This window comes from Saccopteryx bilineata, chromosome 10 (genome assembly GCF_036850765.1).
Source record: "Saccopteryx bilineata isolate mSacBil1 chromosome 10, mSacBil1_pri_phased_curated, whole genome shotgun sequence".
In the NCBI taxonomy this organism is placed as follows: Eukaryota; Metazoa; Chordata; class Mammalia; order Chiroptera; family Emballonuridae; genus Saccopteryx; species Saccopteryx bilineata.
Window position 1 is genome coordinate 53,207,933 of NC_089499.1, and position 16,673 is coordinate 53,224,605.

Genomic DNA, 16,673 nt, shown 5'->3' on the forward strand with positions numbered 1-16,673 from the left:
ACAGAATGGATTTGTACTCTAAAGCTGTGTCAACAATGATAAGTTGCACCAATTCCTCCTCCTAATTATTCAAGAGCTGACTTACTGTTAGCAACTAGATGAAAATCTGCAGTCTGCAATTAAGATCAGTATATATGACAGTGTAAATGAGGCTTAAATACTTTATTATTTGTCTTTTTATTACTTTAGGTGTTTTAAACCATTGTACTTTCAAGAAAACCTAAAATACCTCATAAGTGAAATTACAACTTGTCATATTTTTATGTTTTCTGCTGAGACAGAAACACCTTCAGATAACAATAGCCAACTGAATTATGCCAAGTTTTCACATTCACTATCTAATTCAATTATGCAATGGCTCAGTGAGGTTCAAATAACATGCTTGTGGCTGAAGACTCACATTTCTCGTAGGCATTAGGTTTTAAAGTCAGCGTGCCTGGCAAGTTTTGGGCATGGTCAAAATTTTCTTTCGCAGTCTATTCAACCCACATTCTCCAGAGTGTGGTCCAAAGACCAGCACCACGGTCATCACCCAGGAGCTTGTTAGAAATGCAAAGCAACCCAGTGAACCCACACCTGCATTTTAACAAGACCCTTGGGGTGATCATATGGACATTACAATTTGAGAAGCAGTGCCCTACATTATTCATTAATCAGGAAGGCCCATGACTGTGGGGGCTGAAGAGTCCGAAGTTACATGCTGGATTCACTTTGCATTTTGCTGAGGCTTTGCTCTCTCCAGGAGTAGAGGCCTGGCTCCAGGTTGGTTGAACCGAGAAGGCAAGAAGAGCTATCTTTCTTTCCCTCTCTTCCTCCTCTCATTTCCCCCTTTTCTTTAATATAATCAATGCAGCTGAATTCATGCTAGTTGGAAATATGTGCATTGTAACTCCCACAGGGTTTTACAGTTATATGTGAAACACAGTTTATTCTTGCATTTTTATTTCTTAATTATTGTGGTGTTTTCCATACAAACAACTGTAAACCTACTTTTGTATTTTATAAGTTAAAAAGTGGATTGCCATCTACCATGGCTAGATATGGTGGTGATACAATGGGAAGGAGGGAAACGCAGCCCGCATCATCATGGAACTTGGCATTGGAATATGGCTAATTGGAGATGATAATTAGCAGGCTTCCATGATGGGAAGAATACTGTGTTCTGTTCAATGTAATGTTCAGTTTCCAAAGAATTCTAGTGAAGAACACCTTCTGTTAGGAAGCCCTGTAAACTGACCCCCACTCGAAGCTAGGTGGGCACTTTCTGAGTGAATCTGCTACCCCCAGGGTAACTGCACAGCTCCTCTGGCTCTTATCAAGGCCAGAAGGGACGGCGCACAGTCAGGGCAGCTGTGTGCACCTGCACACGCTCCCAGACCAGGCCTCTAGGGGCCGAGGGGAATCAGTGGTGTTGAGAATGAAAGCATCTTCTGGGAAGCACTGGGCAGCATGCCTGGAAAGGTCCTATGTCTTGCTCTGCCAAAGCCTCTCACTATTGCATGGTCCCAAGCACGTATTGGGCTGCTTCTGGTGCTAACCGAAGCTTGATATCAGCAGTCCCCAAATAGCCTGAACAATGTCATGCTCCTGTTCCCTGGAGGAAAAGGAGTAGAAATGCTTCATTTCACTGCCCTCTTGGGATTTTATCAATTGCACTTTCTGGCTGCTTGCTCTCTGTTCTATTAACATCTGTCTTGGAGAAGAAGAAAGCTTTTTCACTTCTAACGGGAAGAAAGGAGTCACCCATGAAATGAGGGCTGATCACCCAATCCTGTGATCCGAATTTCTTCCTGACATGTTATAGCTACTTACGTTTATGCCAGCTGTTTGCTGTCCTTAAAATGCCACAAGACATTGCTCTCTATACCCCCGCCCCTTTTTTTCTCTGAACAATGCTTGGCAGATGTTTGGGGTTTGATGTCTTTGCATGCCTTTCATCAGTGAAGAAACTGTGCTTCTTGGTGACTCTTCTGCCTCACAATGGCTGCTGTATAATGATGTATCATGTTTAATCAGAATTTGCAATTTCCCTTCAAATAAAAGGAACAAAGTACATATTACAGGACATTTATGACTAAACCTATTTACCATTTATGAAGAATCTAAAAGCTTAGCAATCTTCTTCAAAGACAAACTGTAAAGCTTGAAAAAACAGCTGTTAAAATCTCAAGTCATTAGTGGAATGCCTGAACTCAACTTAAGCATTCTATCTGAGAGTCTTTTGTAAAACAAGCTGTTGAAGATAATGTCGCTATTACATATTTTTTTTTCAACTACAATGCAAGCTAAGGGCCTGAAGCTATTTCCAGGAGACTGTGGCTGCAGAGACTTGGGTCCTACCCTGGCAGCCTCCCAGTTCTCCGTGCTGTTATGGATCACAGTGAGGTGGGTGGTGGGGATCCGATTTCTTCCTTGAGTTGAGAGAGGGTCACAATATGGTGGAGAGGTGCTCTTATGGAAGGCAGATCATTTTCTTATTTGAACACAAGAATCTCCAAGAGGTTCCAAGGTAGATCTTCTCTCTCCAAAATCCTGAATGATTCTCTTAAATGCCGGATGGGGAGAGATACCAATTATTGAATGTCCACCGTGCATCAGACCACATCCTGGGACCTTCACTTGTGTCATTTCCCTCAACTTCAAAAGAAGCTGGGACACGGAGGACTTCAAATCCCTGTATTGCCAGGGGGAGGCAGCCGAGGGAGAAAATGTGTGTGTGTCAGAGTCATGCCATGTCTACTTCGAAAGACCTTGACTCTGACCTGAGGCTGGCTTTCTGTCTGAGATGCATTGTTTGTTCCTTCTGGGATTGTAAACTTTCCATGAGCAATCAAGTTCTTAAGGGAAATCGTCTTAAAAACGATGATGTTGGTTAGAAGCTTAGAGCTGCAGTAAATTCAAAATGGTCCTGGCAGTCTTGGAAAGAGGGTGAAGAAAATAATCCTTTCTAATCCTTCCCAGGAAACTAGAAAGAACTCACTAGAAACCAAACCACGTAATAGAAAGGAAGAAAGCTGATGTTTGAAGAATGCATGGGATTATACAATTAGGTTAGTGTTTAATTACCACCTGAGGTACAGTTCTGAATTAGATCACTTAAAAATCATCTTTTGTTTTATAGAAGTAACATGTTTGTTGTAGAATATTTAGAAGAAGCATAGATCTATTTCCTGTATATAAACGATTTGCTCTGAACATATAACCCTTGGCTTGAAAGTTGGTCCATTATAGTGACTGGTGGGAAGGATGTTTCCATTTTTCCCATGGTTGCTGAGGGTCTAGTAAATATGTCTGCAAAACTAGCCTCTGCAGTGTTGACATACTGTGTTGACATTTAAACAATGCCTTGAAATCTGACGTTGGAGCTTCTTAAGGAAACTGGGTATTCAGTATTTCCCACCCAGATTCAGAAACGTTCTTACCTAAAATAAAACTTTGAATTTTGAGCTTTTAGGTCAAGGTTGGCCACATTCCCAAGAACACTGCGTGAAATGGTGCCAGAATTTTGCACAGTTCTTGCAGATGATCCTTTGCTATCTTGAGCTTAGGATATTTGAACATGCAGTGCATACAGACTGAGAATACAGCCTGTCTCCAGCTGAGAACCAGAAGTCTGTGTTGTTTCTCATGGTCCCTCCTAAAGCTTCTTTGCGTGCTCTCTCCTGCTCCTCCTCACCGGTTAGGCACCAAGCGGCGCCTTTCCCTCCACGGGGTACGTCCCCACAGTCTTCAGAATAGAATGTCAGGATATTCACATTTGAGTTTTAATATATTTTGTGCCTTTCTCCAGCCTCATACATCATATGCTTGTCCAGTGGTTTTCAACTGGGGCACTTGTGTCCTCAGAGAACATCGGCCATGTCAAGGGACATTTGTCTAGAGACATTTTTGATGTGCACAATTGCAGGAGGGAGATGCTACTGGCATGTAGTGGTTAGGGGGAGGGATGCTGCTAAACATCCTGCAGTGCACAGGAGCAAACGAGCACTAGCGCCACGGCTGAGAAGCCCTGTGGTGAGGTAAGAAGGAAGACTGGGAGGGGGTCTTCCTCAAACATCCCATGTTCTTGTCACTGGCAGGCACTTCATCGGTCTGAAGCATGGCCTCTGGCCTCAGAAGGCTAAACTCACCCCCAAGAGTCTCAATTTATTATCTGTGTGACTTTGGGAAAGTGACCTTAAGATCTCTGCCTCATTTTCTTCATCTGTAAAATGGGCCTAATAATGCAGTGCTGATAAAGTTGTCATGATGAAACGAGCTCATGCATGCTAAGTACTTGGTGTAGTGGCGGGCTTCAGAAAGTACTCAAGATCTGCTACCTGGCATGGGCGGTTAATAAGGTGGCCACATTTTCATGCATTTTGACTTGATTTGGGATGGTCCCTCAGTCTGGAACAGCCTCTCTTATGTTGCCCCACTTTTAAGCCACAGTGAGAATGTCTCCTGGTCACTCACTCATCAGGCCCCTTTACATACTGCTGTGCATCTGTGAATCGTGTCTGCCATGTTGCATAGAAACGAGACTGGGAACTCCAGAGGAGCTGCAGCTCATTCTGTCTTGGCTTTCTCTACCCAGGTCCTAAAAACCGCAAGTGTTGACAAGAAGGCTAGTAGATAAAGTAAATTGTAAATGCCTCTCCTTATTTTCAGACTTGATTTACCCTCTTTAGTAAACCTCACAAGTCTGTTTGCTTAAAAATAAGAAGCCTAGATTATTTTTTATTTATTTTTAAATTTTATTTTTAATTGAGTTTATTAGGGTACAGGTTTAGGTGTGAAACTCAATCACCATCTGCCCAATGCATTGTGTGCCCACTGCCCCCAGCAAAATCTCTTTCATCCTAGATTTAAATTTGGCATAGTGGTCTCTAGCCCAAGCTCTAGTGGCGTTCAAAGGCAGAAGCTTAACCAGGTTGCAATACAGAGCCCTGTTTCCTCCTGCCACACACCACATTCATCCCTGGCCTTGGGGACATTTCCAGCTGTTATCTGGTGTTAATCTGGTGTTAACAATGCACTTCTTTGTAGCAGTCTCTCTAGCTTTTCCATTCCCAGTAAGCTGTTTACCTCAGTGTAGATAGGTCAGCCAGGGGCTCCCTCCTGTAGATCATCTAAACTAAAAGATAAAAAACGCCTTTTCCCAGCCTACACTATAAATCGGAATCTTCTAAATGAGGGCTTTTTCTCTGCTTGGTTTAAATATGACCTTGTCAGTCTAAAGAGACTGCAGCTTTTTAATGAAGAGATGCTGGGTCTAATGGGGTCTAAATGGGTTCTTAAGCTCTCTGTTACTCTCTCTCGGACAATTTTCTTAACCCCCAGAGCTGTGGTTCCAGAAGGTGACGGTGTCCTCAGGGTGATGCCCTGAAGAGGAACCACTAGTTGTCTGTGCAGCGCATGACCAAGCAGATATAAAATGTTACATAAGGGCTAGCTCATGGTCACAGCCAATTGATCATGATGTGATTTTTAAAACTTTGTCTAGATTTTAAAAACATTTTCTGCACTTCTGAACCATAGACTCATTTATAGCATTTTATTGACAGTATTAGGTGATCCACATAATCAATAGGGGCTTTTTTCCTTTTAAAAATAGAAAAAGGCAGTTTTTACTTTCCTTCCCCCATAACACAACTGTTTTCTAGCCTGAGTTCTGGAATGAGCATCTGAGATATGGGAGAAGTTTCCCTTCAGGTTAAGTGTGCTCAACCAGGTCGGCAGAGCTGGTCTGGGAGTAAGTGTATTACACTGGCTCTTGTTCCTCACATTGCATGTTAGTGTTATTGTAAAAGTTCTCTGTGGGTCAAATAAGTTTGCAAATATGATGCATATGTTTACGCACTTATAGTTTGCATAAAGTGTGGGGGACAGGCAGGGTCCTTATAGCCTAAGGCTTTTAATCCTAAAATTTTCTCAACACTAAGCTTTTCCCCACACCCTGACTGTTGCATGATATGGGGTGGTGCACCCTTATAAGGAATCCCATTTATGCCTCAGTTAAGTGGCTTTGAATCAAGAGACTTCCTTATTTGTATATTGGCTTAAAGGTTTTGATTTCTAAACTATAAAATGGGGCAGACTAGGGGCTTTCTTTCTCAGTTCGTGAAATTAGCATTGCATAGGAGAGGCAGCCAAGATGGTGAGTGCTGAAGGAGAAGCCAGTTTGTGCAGAGAGAAGGAGATGGGGAACAGAGGTGAATAAGGCTGGTGAGGTAGATACCTTTGATTCTAGGAAACTCGGATGAGTCAGTGGCTTTGGGAGCCCTAAATGGAAAGGGAAGTGTTTTCCTACTGTGTGTATTTGTCGCCTGTTAGGTGTGAGCTAGGATTAAAGGTAATGACTCACCAGTTCTTGGTTTTGTTGTTTCATTACCATCTGTCCGAAGCAAATGTGAACCTGCACTGGCCAGGCGGCTGTGATGGTGGCCATGGCTACTGGCTATACATTCTTCCAAATTATAAATTGATAGCAGAGATTTTTCCAAGACAATGCATAACTTTACTAAGTGTTCATGATTCACACAGAGTGTCTCCTTATTGACAAGATCTCTTTTTCCTTTTTCCTATCTTTTTCCTCACTTTCAAACATTCACAAAGCACCAGCCAGGCAGTGATGCCAGGAACTAACCAAAACACAGGACCACTAAAACATGTCGATTTGACTCTGAGGAAAAGGACCAAGCATTTTCCGGCTGACACCAGAATTCCAAACTTGGCCAGTCACAGGTGAAAAGTGCCTCGCAATGTGCTGTTTGAGACTATATGAAGCCTGTGATCACATCCTTAAATCCTGAATTTGGCTTTTTACTGTTGAACAACATTGCTTCCGTTTGGGTGGTGATTCAGAAAACCACCCTCTCCATCAGCTGAGGGTCCTTCTACAAGACATGGAGTGACTACCAAGTTGCTACCTTGCCTGCTTTTCAAGAATTATGGGCAACTTTAGAATCAATAAGTACAGAACCTTATAAATAGTGTATGAAAAGAATGGAGAGAATTTTCCCAACTGAGAGAAAACCATTTCTGAAAACATTTTTTTTTGTTAGTTCACAATATTTATTGCGCATTCTACAATGTAAACCACTTTTCAGATGCTATGAAAGATGTTCCATGCTCTCAGAGAGAGACGGTAGAGTATGTTCACAGTCAGTGGGGAGAGAACAAAGCCCTCTCTCCTGGAGAGGAAGTTCTCGTTCTCCTTCTCACCTTTCCTAGGTGGTGGTGTGAACGTTCTGTGATGAAGACAGTGTTGTCTATCTCTGTTGTCTAATTTGGTCGTCACTAGTTACGTGTGTCCATTGAGCCCTTGAAAGGTGGCTAGTGCAACAGAGGAACACAAGTTTTAATTGTATTTAATTCCAATTCAAATTTAAATAGCTATGTGTGACTAGTGCCTACCATACAAACCGAGTGGCTATTGCTCAGTTGGTAATATTTATAAGAAGAGTAACAGCTAATTATTGAGCATTATATTATATGCCAAGCATTGTATTATGTATTATATGCACTATCAAATTTAATCCTAATGAACAACCCTAGGAGGTAATTACTAATATTATACCCACTTTACAGATGAGACAACTGATGCACAGACAGTAAGCATTGAGCTCACCTGATACTCTAGAACAGGGCAATGGTGGATTTAGCATCCAGGAGTAAGGGCTCCAGCACCCTCAGACTTAACCTGCATACCAGCCTGCCTCTCCAGAAGATGATGGCAAGTCTATTAGCAGCGAGGTAATTGACGCAGTGGTTATCTTGACTGTACTTATTACTTGATTGCGCAGAAAAGCAGGAAACCAGCAAAGCATGCAAATGATTTAAAAATAGTAATCTTTCAGGGCTTCAGGAGTAAATAAGTTCAGAGTTGCCCCACTGAGTTGCTGCGAATAATTGCATAAGGGTGTGTCAACTCACTCTGCCTACAAAGAGCCGTGACCTGTGGCCCACTGAGTGCAGGAAAAAGAAATATTCAGTCAGCTTTTTATTTGGTGTTGTCATAGAGATCCAGCCTCAAACAAAGATGGTGCTCCAGTAATAGAGTTCAGCAATTAGCATCATCTTCATTTAGCCTGCAACGCCAGCCTGGAAGACCCCTTGAGAGGAGACCTGAAACAGCGCCCCAGAGTGCGAGCGGCAGACAGAGCTGACTTCCTGGGAGGGTGGCGAATGCTGTGGGGTGATAAACCGGAATATCCAGTTTTTTAAAAATCAGCCTTTGTAATGTCCTAAGAAATTCTCTGCAGTGTGATCACCATCACATCAACACCATGTTGCATGTGTTGATTATCAGACAAATTTTCACAAACATTCCCAAACCTGGACGTGCATCATCATCCCTGGGGAAGAGTGTTCAAAACAGGTGACTTTTTGATGAGCATGAGGGTAGGGCACAAAGGATTTAAATTAGACTGAAGAATAAACTCAGATGCATTTCAGAAGATTTCTTCTTGAGAAATTTTCTGCCATAAATCAGATTTTAAAATTGGTCCTTGGCATTTCCTTAGAGACCTGGGTGCTCACAGGTAGTAGAAATTTAATGTGAACATCGTCACGATAGTGACCATGTTGAATGTACTGATGCCTAAAGTCAGGGAATATATGCTGTGTTATAAAATTAAATGAAACCTAATGTGTTTAAACAATAGTTTTCCAAGTGGCTCCTCTGAGAGTGCAGTTAAATTTTGGCTGTAAGGCACCATTGCTCAAAAAAAAAAAAAACCCCAAATCCACATCGATACTAAATAGGTTGAAGACTAGACAGGACATGTATTGATATTTCAATTTGAAAATTCTGCAGGTTTTTTAAAGACAAAAATCAGAGGCAGATGGGTACTTGGCACTCTCAGACTTTATTGTGTGTGGTACAGAAAGAGAATGGATACAAGAGGTCGCAGGGCAGAGGATCGGACTGAAATCTCCAAATTCTTTCCTAGAGGGGACACAAGCAGAAAGATCCAGTTAATTTAGGTGAGACCATAACAACAGTCCCGGCTAACATCTGAGGACTGCTGTGCCACACTCCATTCTCAGTGCTTTGCTTTTATGTCATCTTCACAACTACCATTTTACCCGCCATGTGCCCGAGGCATGGAGAGCTGACTCTTCTAAAGAGCTGACATTGGGACAGCTTGGCATAAAAGACAGTCTCGCAAGCTGATCCCCTAACATTTAGGGCCTAACTCACCTTGGTTTCCTTCCTGTGGTGTCAGGGAGGAGCCCCATTAATGCTACTGTCCTTGCTGCTTGACCCAGAATACACTAAGAATTCAGTACTCAGGACAGAGACTGGCTTTCTCAGGGTTCCCTCACCGTAGGGATGGCTCCCCAACTGGGCTGGCATTGATGTCATTCTTAAAGCCTCAATCAAAAGTTCTAGTGGGCCAAGGTCTTGAGAATTTCTTTAGTGTAATTTTTTCCTTATTTTGGAATATTGTGAGTACATTGCTAGTATTTGAGGAGGACCACCCAGGACTAAATCCATCCTGGAAACTGGACAAGGTCTGTTCCATTCATTAAATTCATTGATGGGCTAGGCAGCAGAGCCTCCCTAGGATACTTAGAAGGATGCAGAACTGATCACTTGCCTTGGACGGCCGCCCGACTACAGGCCAGTGCAGATGGTCAGTTGTGGTTGCACTTTTCACCTGAATAGAAACAACAGCTCAAGTCTCAGTCTGGACTTTGGCAAACCACAGCAAATTAAAATGCAAATGAAATTTGCAAACATGACAAAAATGAGGGAAGGAAGAATTTAGTTCCCAGAAAACAAATCTAGCATTTTTTATGCTAATCCTAGGTGGCCAGCTTAATCAAATTTCTAGCTAACACAGATGATTGTGACCCCAGCAGCCATTTTATTTCCTTAGAGCACTCACTATGACGGAAGCAGAGAGAGAAGAAATGGACAAAGCTGTGGTGGGACTTAGCTTTTCACATCTGTGTGAAAGGGTCATCTTCTAATGCTACCAAATCCTCTTCTCGGTTTAATGTCCTCTGCGTAGGTTCCCACGCCAGACTCGATTACCAGCCTCTAGCCATCAATATGTGACGATTTGTGACCTTGTCTCTGAACAGGCTGCACACAGCCCTGAATGACCAGTAAGCCTTGATTGTTAATGAATGGATTTCGATGAATCCTCAAGAGTTAAACATTTCCTGCTTTAGAAAGCCATGTTCTTTAAGGCAGGGACAATATTCTTTAATTTTTCAGACCACCATAGTAGTCTTACCACTTGCAATATCATTAAGAGAAAAAAGATATGGGAAAAAAAAAAAAAGAAAAAAGAAAGAAGAAAAGAGGGCACATGCCTCCTTCCAAAATGGCCCTGGAATTAGATTATGATTTTCACTCAGAGCCCCAGGGGGCCTCGCTCATCTTCAGGAATCAATTGATGAGAATAATAAATGCCGACTGGGTAGATTATGTAGATGCGAAAGTTTTGTCCTATTCAGTTTCAGAAAGGACTCTGAGACCTGTCTAGGCAGCTCAGTTGGTTAGAGTGTTGTCCTGAAATGCCAAGGTGGCAGGTTGGATCCCTGGTCAGGACATATACAGGAATCAACCAATCAATGTTTAAATAAAGTAGGACATTAAGTAATATTTCTCTCTCTCTTTCTCTCCCTCTCCCATCCTCTCTCCCTTCCTCTTTCTGTAAAATCAATAAAGATAAAAATAATAATAAAAAAGAAGACTATGGCCAGAGACCACTCACTGGTGTTGTCTCTGGCCACTTGTTCCACACCCCTGAGCAGTTTCTTCATACATGAAATAGGGGCAATCAGATTTGTCTCAATGGATGACTAAGCACTTTGTAAGTCTGTAGCAATAGGGATAATAGGATATAATTATCATCATCATAATTAATATTGTTGTTACTATCAAATTTTTGTAAGGAACCACGCCAAGCCCTTTGAAGTCTGGGAAGAATGAGCCTGGCTCTCTATGGAGTTCTACAATATATTTGAAGTAAGCTAAAAAAATACCAGACTTAAAAAGATCAACAAAAATCTCTGTGAGATTTTGTTAATTGATTGTGTTGTAGTAGCCTGGTCTTGAAAGGAAACCAAATGCATTTTTACAAGCAAAATTGAGGAGTCTGTCCACTCAGCCATTATTCTGCCACTCAAGACACCTCCCAGAACTGTTGTTCATACTTTAAAAACATTCTTCAGCTTGCTAGCCGGCCTGAAGTTACCTGTCAAAGTGACTCTCATGGAGTGGTTCATTTATCAGGTGTATGAGCCTTGCTGGCCCACGGCAGCCTGGCTGACTGACTGATAGCCTCCTCTGTCAATTTCACCAAGACAAAAATCTATGAAGGATCCGTCACAAGACCACAGTGAGCCATCTCAACAACAGAGCTTGTTGTCCAGTGAGAGGAAAGGTCGTCTGACTTCACAGGCAATCTAGATGTCATCCCTTCCAACTTGGATGGCTTATGGTAGACAAAAAATATAACCACAAAAAATAAAAAATAAAATAAAGGGGAGGAAGGAAAGTCAGTGAAAGGGAGATGAGCAGGGACTAACCATGCTACCCTGTGTGAACCGAGCCCTTTATAAAGGAGAGCTTTCATTTACATGTGCCCATGCTATTTCCATGGTCTCCCATCTGGGGGATTTGCTCCTATTTTACACAAGAGGCAAATGGAGATCAGAGAGAATGTGACTCCGAGGTCTGTGAGGTGATGATGTACCTTATGCTACCCCAAGTGTCAGAGCCCGAGTTAGGACCCTGGTCTAGTTTTCCTGATTCTTGGCCAGAGAAAAAAGATAAATACACACAAGGTCATAACCGATACTCAGAGCAACACTTACAGCAAGTGGGACCGCTGAGTCATCTCATGTTCTTCCAAGTGCTCGGGTCAGCTTGGTTAGAACAGGCTTTGGAGACCGTTCTCGGTCCTCTGTGCAAGCGGGGTCCTCAGAGGCTACTCTGAGAGAGGCCAAGACAGAAAGAGGTTTCAAAACTAATTTTAAGCTTGAAAAAAAAAATAATGAGAATATTCATATGAATCATAAAGAAAAATAATGATTACCTTTGATTCCTAGAGAAAGTGAATTTGAAATGCATCCAATTTCCATTGCATAACAAAAAAAAAAAAAAAAAAGAAAAAGAAAAAGAAAAATTCCGGGAAGCTGAGACATGCCCTTAGGAGGCAGAAACAGGAGTCTCCATCATTTGTGTCTTGAGAAGCTGCTCATTGTAGTGATTGGGAGGAAGCAAGGTTGTAGAGATTAACTAACCTTGGGGTAGGACACACAGGGTTTCTTACACAAAATGCAAATGATGCGTGGGGCCTAAAAGACAAAATCTGTCCTTAATACCAGTCTCTAAAAAAATGCACATAATAATCAGAAACCCACTGATGGTTGGTATTTCTGCCAAATTAGAAGCTATAGCCATTTACAGGAAGTAGTTAGATCCATTTCTAATGGGAACTTTGAAGTTCACATGCTCTTCGAGACAAAAGTGGCGCAAGTATCTGTGGCCCAGAGCAGGAAAAAGGGAGGCATAAAACTCAGTTGGTTTCATACACACGGTTAGCTCATCAAAAGAGACATTGATTACACAGGTTCAGGTGGAGCAGTGACTGTCAGGACATAAACACTATAGCATAGTTATGATACCCGAGATATCAGGCTCAAAAATTACCTTTTCAGGGCAGTGTTTGTGACCCTTGGGATTTGACCTGGAAGAACACGATTTCACTTGTTGAAGCTATAGACTTAATCCTTTCTTATATTAATGTTCATTGATTAGGTATTTATTGCATAAATGCTAGTTTTAGGTAAGGCTAGGCGCCTTTGGTAAGGGGATATTGTACTCCATTCCATGCACGTTTGCTGAGAACCTAACATCTGCCAGGCCCTGCACTAAAGGCACAGGGATAGAGGTGACTCGGTCCCTCTCTGCCAGACTGCTTCCTATGTGTCGTCCCCTGAACCGCTCTGTCTTAAACCTAATACTTCAGCCTCACCAACTGCTTTCTAGTCCGAGGACACCACATGGGTTTGTTCTACAGGTTCTTCCTGCAAAGTGGTTTCTTGTGTTGTGCTTTTCTTTATGGCTTCCAGGACGTCCTTCATTTTTTACGATGGGGCTTGAACACCTCCTGGCTGAGCCTCTCCACACATCTCATAGCACTTGGTACAGACCTTTCCTAGGAGCCCGTCTCTCTGAGTTATGATTGCTTACCTTCAGGTTTTATCAGATCCAGGCTCCCTGAGGGTCTGGTCCACTTGGTCCACTTTTGTCCCCAGTTCCTAGTCAGTGCATGGCTTCCCAGAGGAACATGCTTGACAAGCATTTCTTTGACTCAATATATGCTTATTCTTAGTTAATAAATCCTAGCCAGATGGTGCACTGACATGCTTACAGGTAAAACTTGACACAGTTTCCATGACTTTGGTATATGTTGTGTATGTTTCTTTCTAGGCTAAGAATTAAGAGAAATCCCAACCATGTGAACTTTCATTCCATTCCTTAAATTGAACTGAGGCGGCAGAGCAGATGTGGTAAATATTAATTGGTTTTCAGGCTGCTGAGATCTCAGATCCGATGAGAGAAATGATGGTATTTCACAGAGCTCTTAGGCAGGAAGGAATATGCCGAAAAGATTTATAGCTGCATTTATTTCTAAGATGATTTTATGTCAGAGGTCAGGTAACATATATTCTTTACTATGCTGTACTTACAGAGAGTTTCAAATGGATTTTAAATTGAGGGAGTCTCCAGCTAACTCAGAAACGGCACATGGAATGTTAAAATGGGGGTGAGTCTCAACATGGTACAGACTGTTGGATTGTGCAGTTCTGAAGACTTTCAACAGTGAAGGGGCCCCGTTATAGTAATTATAGAAAATAAGAGCTTATTAATTTTTGTAATGCCGTTTAATAAATTAATAAATTGTCAATAATATTACAACCAGTGTACTTGCTTGGAAGAATATACCTTGAAAAAAAAAATACTCAGAGCTGTTAAAGTCCGTATTTGCTGAATTAAACTCTTGAAGTTTTTCAAAATCAGATCACCATCTGTGGTTTGAAAGTTTACCTCCTAAGAAAACAATCTGTTTCCTGACCTGGTGATGATGCCAGATTAAATTTTTTTTCTTAATTGCATTTTAAAGCAAATGTCACTCACTTGATAACAGTCTGCAGAGTTTTAAGATTTATGAACATTCGGACAGAAGAAGTTGGCAGTGCTGGTTCAGCGGAGGTCTGGCCCGGAGTGCTTGTCAAAGGGAAGTGTGCGGCACTGGAGTGTGTTTTCAAACCGGGTTAGGTTCTGTCCAGTCTCAGTTTGAACCTGCTCCTTTCAAACCCAGCAAGCAGATGTTGATTTCCTCGACGAAGCGTGCCTTTGCTGGGCATGGAGGCTGAAGCTGTAGTCTCACTAACACCTCAATACGGAAGTTCACTCTTTATTTATTTATTTATTTTCAGAGACAAAAAAGTCAGAGAGAGGGATAGATAGGGACAGACAGACAGAAATGGAGAGAGATGAGAAGCATCAATCATCAGTTTTTCCTTGCAACACCTTAGTTGTTCATTGATTGCTCTCTCATATGTGCCTTGACCACGGACCTTCAGCAGAACAACTAACCCCGTGCTCAGCTCAAGCCAGCGACCTTGGGCTCAAGCTGGTGAGCTTTGCTCAAACCAGATGAGCCCGCACTCAAGCTGGCGACCTTGGGTCTCGAACCTGGGTCCTCCGCATCCCAGTTTGATGCTCTATATACTGAGCCACCACCTGGTCAGGCCGGAAGTTCACTCTTGAAACTAGAAATTTTTCTTTCCTGTTTTGTCTCCCTGAAAACAACCACATAGAAATGGACCTGACACAACACGAAGCTTCGTTCTTGGCGCCCCCAAGCTTTCCAGTCTCACTGTGACTCAGACAAGGTGCTACCCTCCCTTTGAATAAATTTAACTTAGATAAACTTCCCTTCCCCATTATTTTAAAGTAGTTGTGTTAGATGTTCATCTTTAATTTGTGAAGCCACACTTAAATTGGCAAAAAAAAAAAAAAAAGAACACCCCATCAAAATCCTTGAAATAAGACAATTCTAGCAAAAAGTCTTCAGTTTATTTTTAAATAGAACACCCTAGAAATATTTTTAACTGGGAGATTGACTCAAAAGGTGTTTTCATCCTTCACCCTTCAAACCAGAAGGCATCAACTTAGAATGGAGCTAAAGAGAATTTTTAATGGATTGAGATTAAATCTATCATTTTTACCCCGGGAAAATTTTTTCCCATTTATTCTGCAGCAGTCTCCTGTAAAACGACTATTAAAGTGATGAGCTGCAGTGTTTTGACAAGCACTTGTACTGAAAAAACTTGAAGTCTCACTGGAATACAGTTATATATTCACTGGGAGAGGAAAGTGCCCTATTTAAAAACTAGGACAGATCATGTTGATATGGAAAAAGGAAATGACTATGTGAACAATACATCTGAAATTAAAGACTGAGTTGCAGGCCTCCATCTAAAATCAACAGAAAAGGTAATTATTCTTTGTAAGTACTCTTGTCTTACAGTGCTAAACGGATTAAAAAGAGCAAGACATTATGTGTACTTATAATACCATCACAAAAATGAAGACGGAAGAAACACAGCAATGATCTGATAGAAGTTTCACGTAGCAACATAGAAAAGAGACTAACCCACATTCTGAACCAGTGTTTCCCCACCAGTATGACCTCTCTGTTCTCTCTCTGCGAACCTCTCTAGAGACAGGTCTATATTGTATAACCACAATAGAAGTTTAGAGGAAATCAAAAGGAAATCTTTCACTCAAAGCCACCGCATGATTTTTAGTAACTTGACTTCATGTTTTCTACTGTTGATTTACCACAGTCCAACTGTACAGGATGCTTGCTAAATAAAGCAAGTGTTGTTTTCCACTGTGTTATAGCATCATGTAGGCTGAAACAGGGAGGTAATAGCACACAAGTAATACTCTTCCTTTACTGAGCACCCTGAGTAATAAGTGAGAATCAATGGTGAGCCAGTTATTATTCTTACGGAAGCCCATTGCATGGTCAATTCACACATCACACCATTCACCATTTCTTTTAAGCTACTAGTCTGAATACTCTTGGTATTTGTTGGTAATTCTTGGGTTTGACTAATGTTGAAACTTATTTTTAGACTCTTGTGTTCTTTCATTGAACTTTCCCAGCTCTGTGAAATGACTGACGTTGCTTCAGTGTTTCTCTAAGGCACAACTATGAGCCACAAATTATCTTCAATGCATTATCAAGCCCAGCCAGAAAACCCTTTTGATTTCTTTGCTGCAAAGAACAAATCAAGACCATTTTGGGTTTAAGGTGGTTGAGACATTCATTGTTTTTCAAATGAATACATTTCTGGGAAGGCATACATTTCTTTAAATGTATTTAATAAAAATAAACCAATATGAACATTTTTATTAGGATTATAAAACATCTCCCCCATTAGTTTTTAAAATTGCCTTTTAAAACTAGTATGTGAAAACATCCATTTAAAAATAATCTCTTACCATTGGTAGATTTAAGTAGAGCATGTATCACAATGACCAGCACCAATTCTGCCATTATTGGCTACCTTTTCAGGAAAGACCAATGCATACACACTCATACATAGGTTCTCTGGCAATGCAAATGCACCTGGCACATGGCTTA

The 16,673-nt window shown here is 41.5% G+C and overlaps 1 protein-coding gene across 3 annotated transcripts in view; it reads right to left on the bottom strand.

Annotated features, from left to right (window-relative positions):
- GRM7 (glutamate metabotropic receptor 7) overlaps nt 1-16,673 on the bottom strand; it is a 1,011,140-nt gene that overhangs the window by 41,202 nt on the left and 953,265 nt on the right. The window contains exon 11 of one of the 3 annotated variants that reach the window (XM_066245500.1): nt 14,398-14,427. The exons of the other annotated variants lie outside the window; for them this stretch is intronic. The gene's annotated coding sequence lies outside the window, so the exon portion shown is untranslated. Of the gene's footprint in view, nt 1-14,397; nt 14,428-16,673 lie in introns of those variants that run through there. 3 annotated transcript variants of the gene reach the window in all.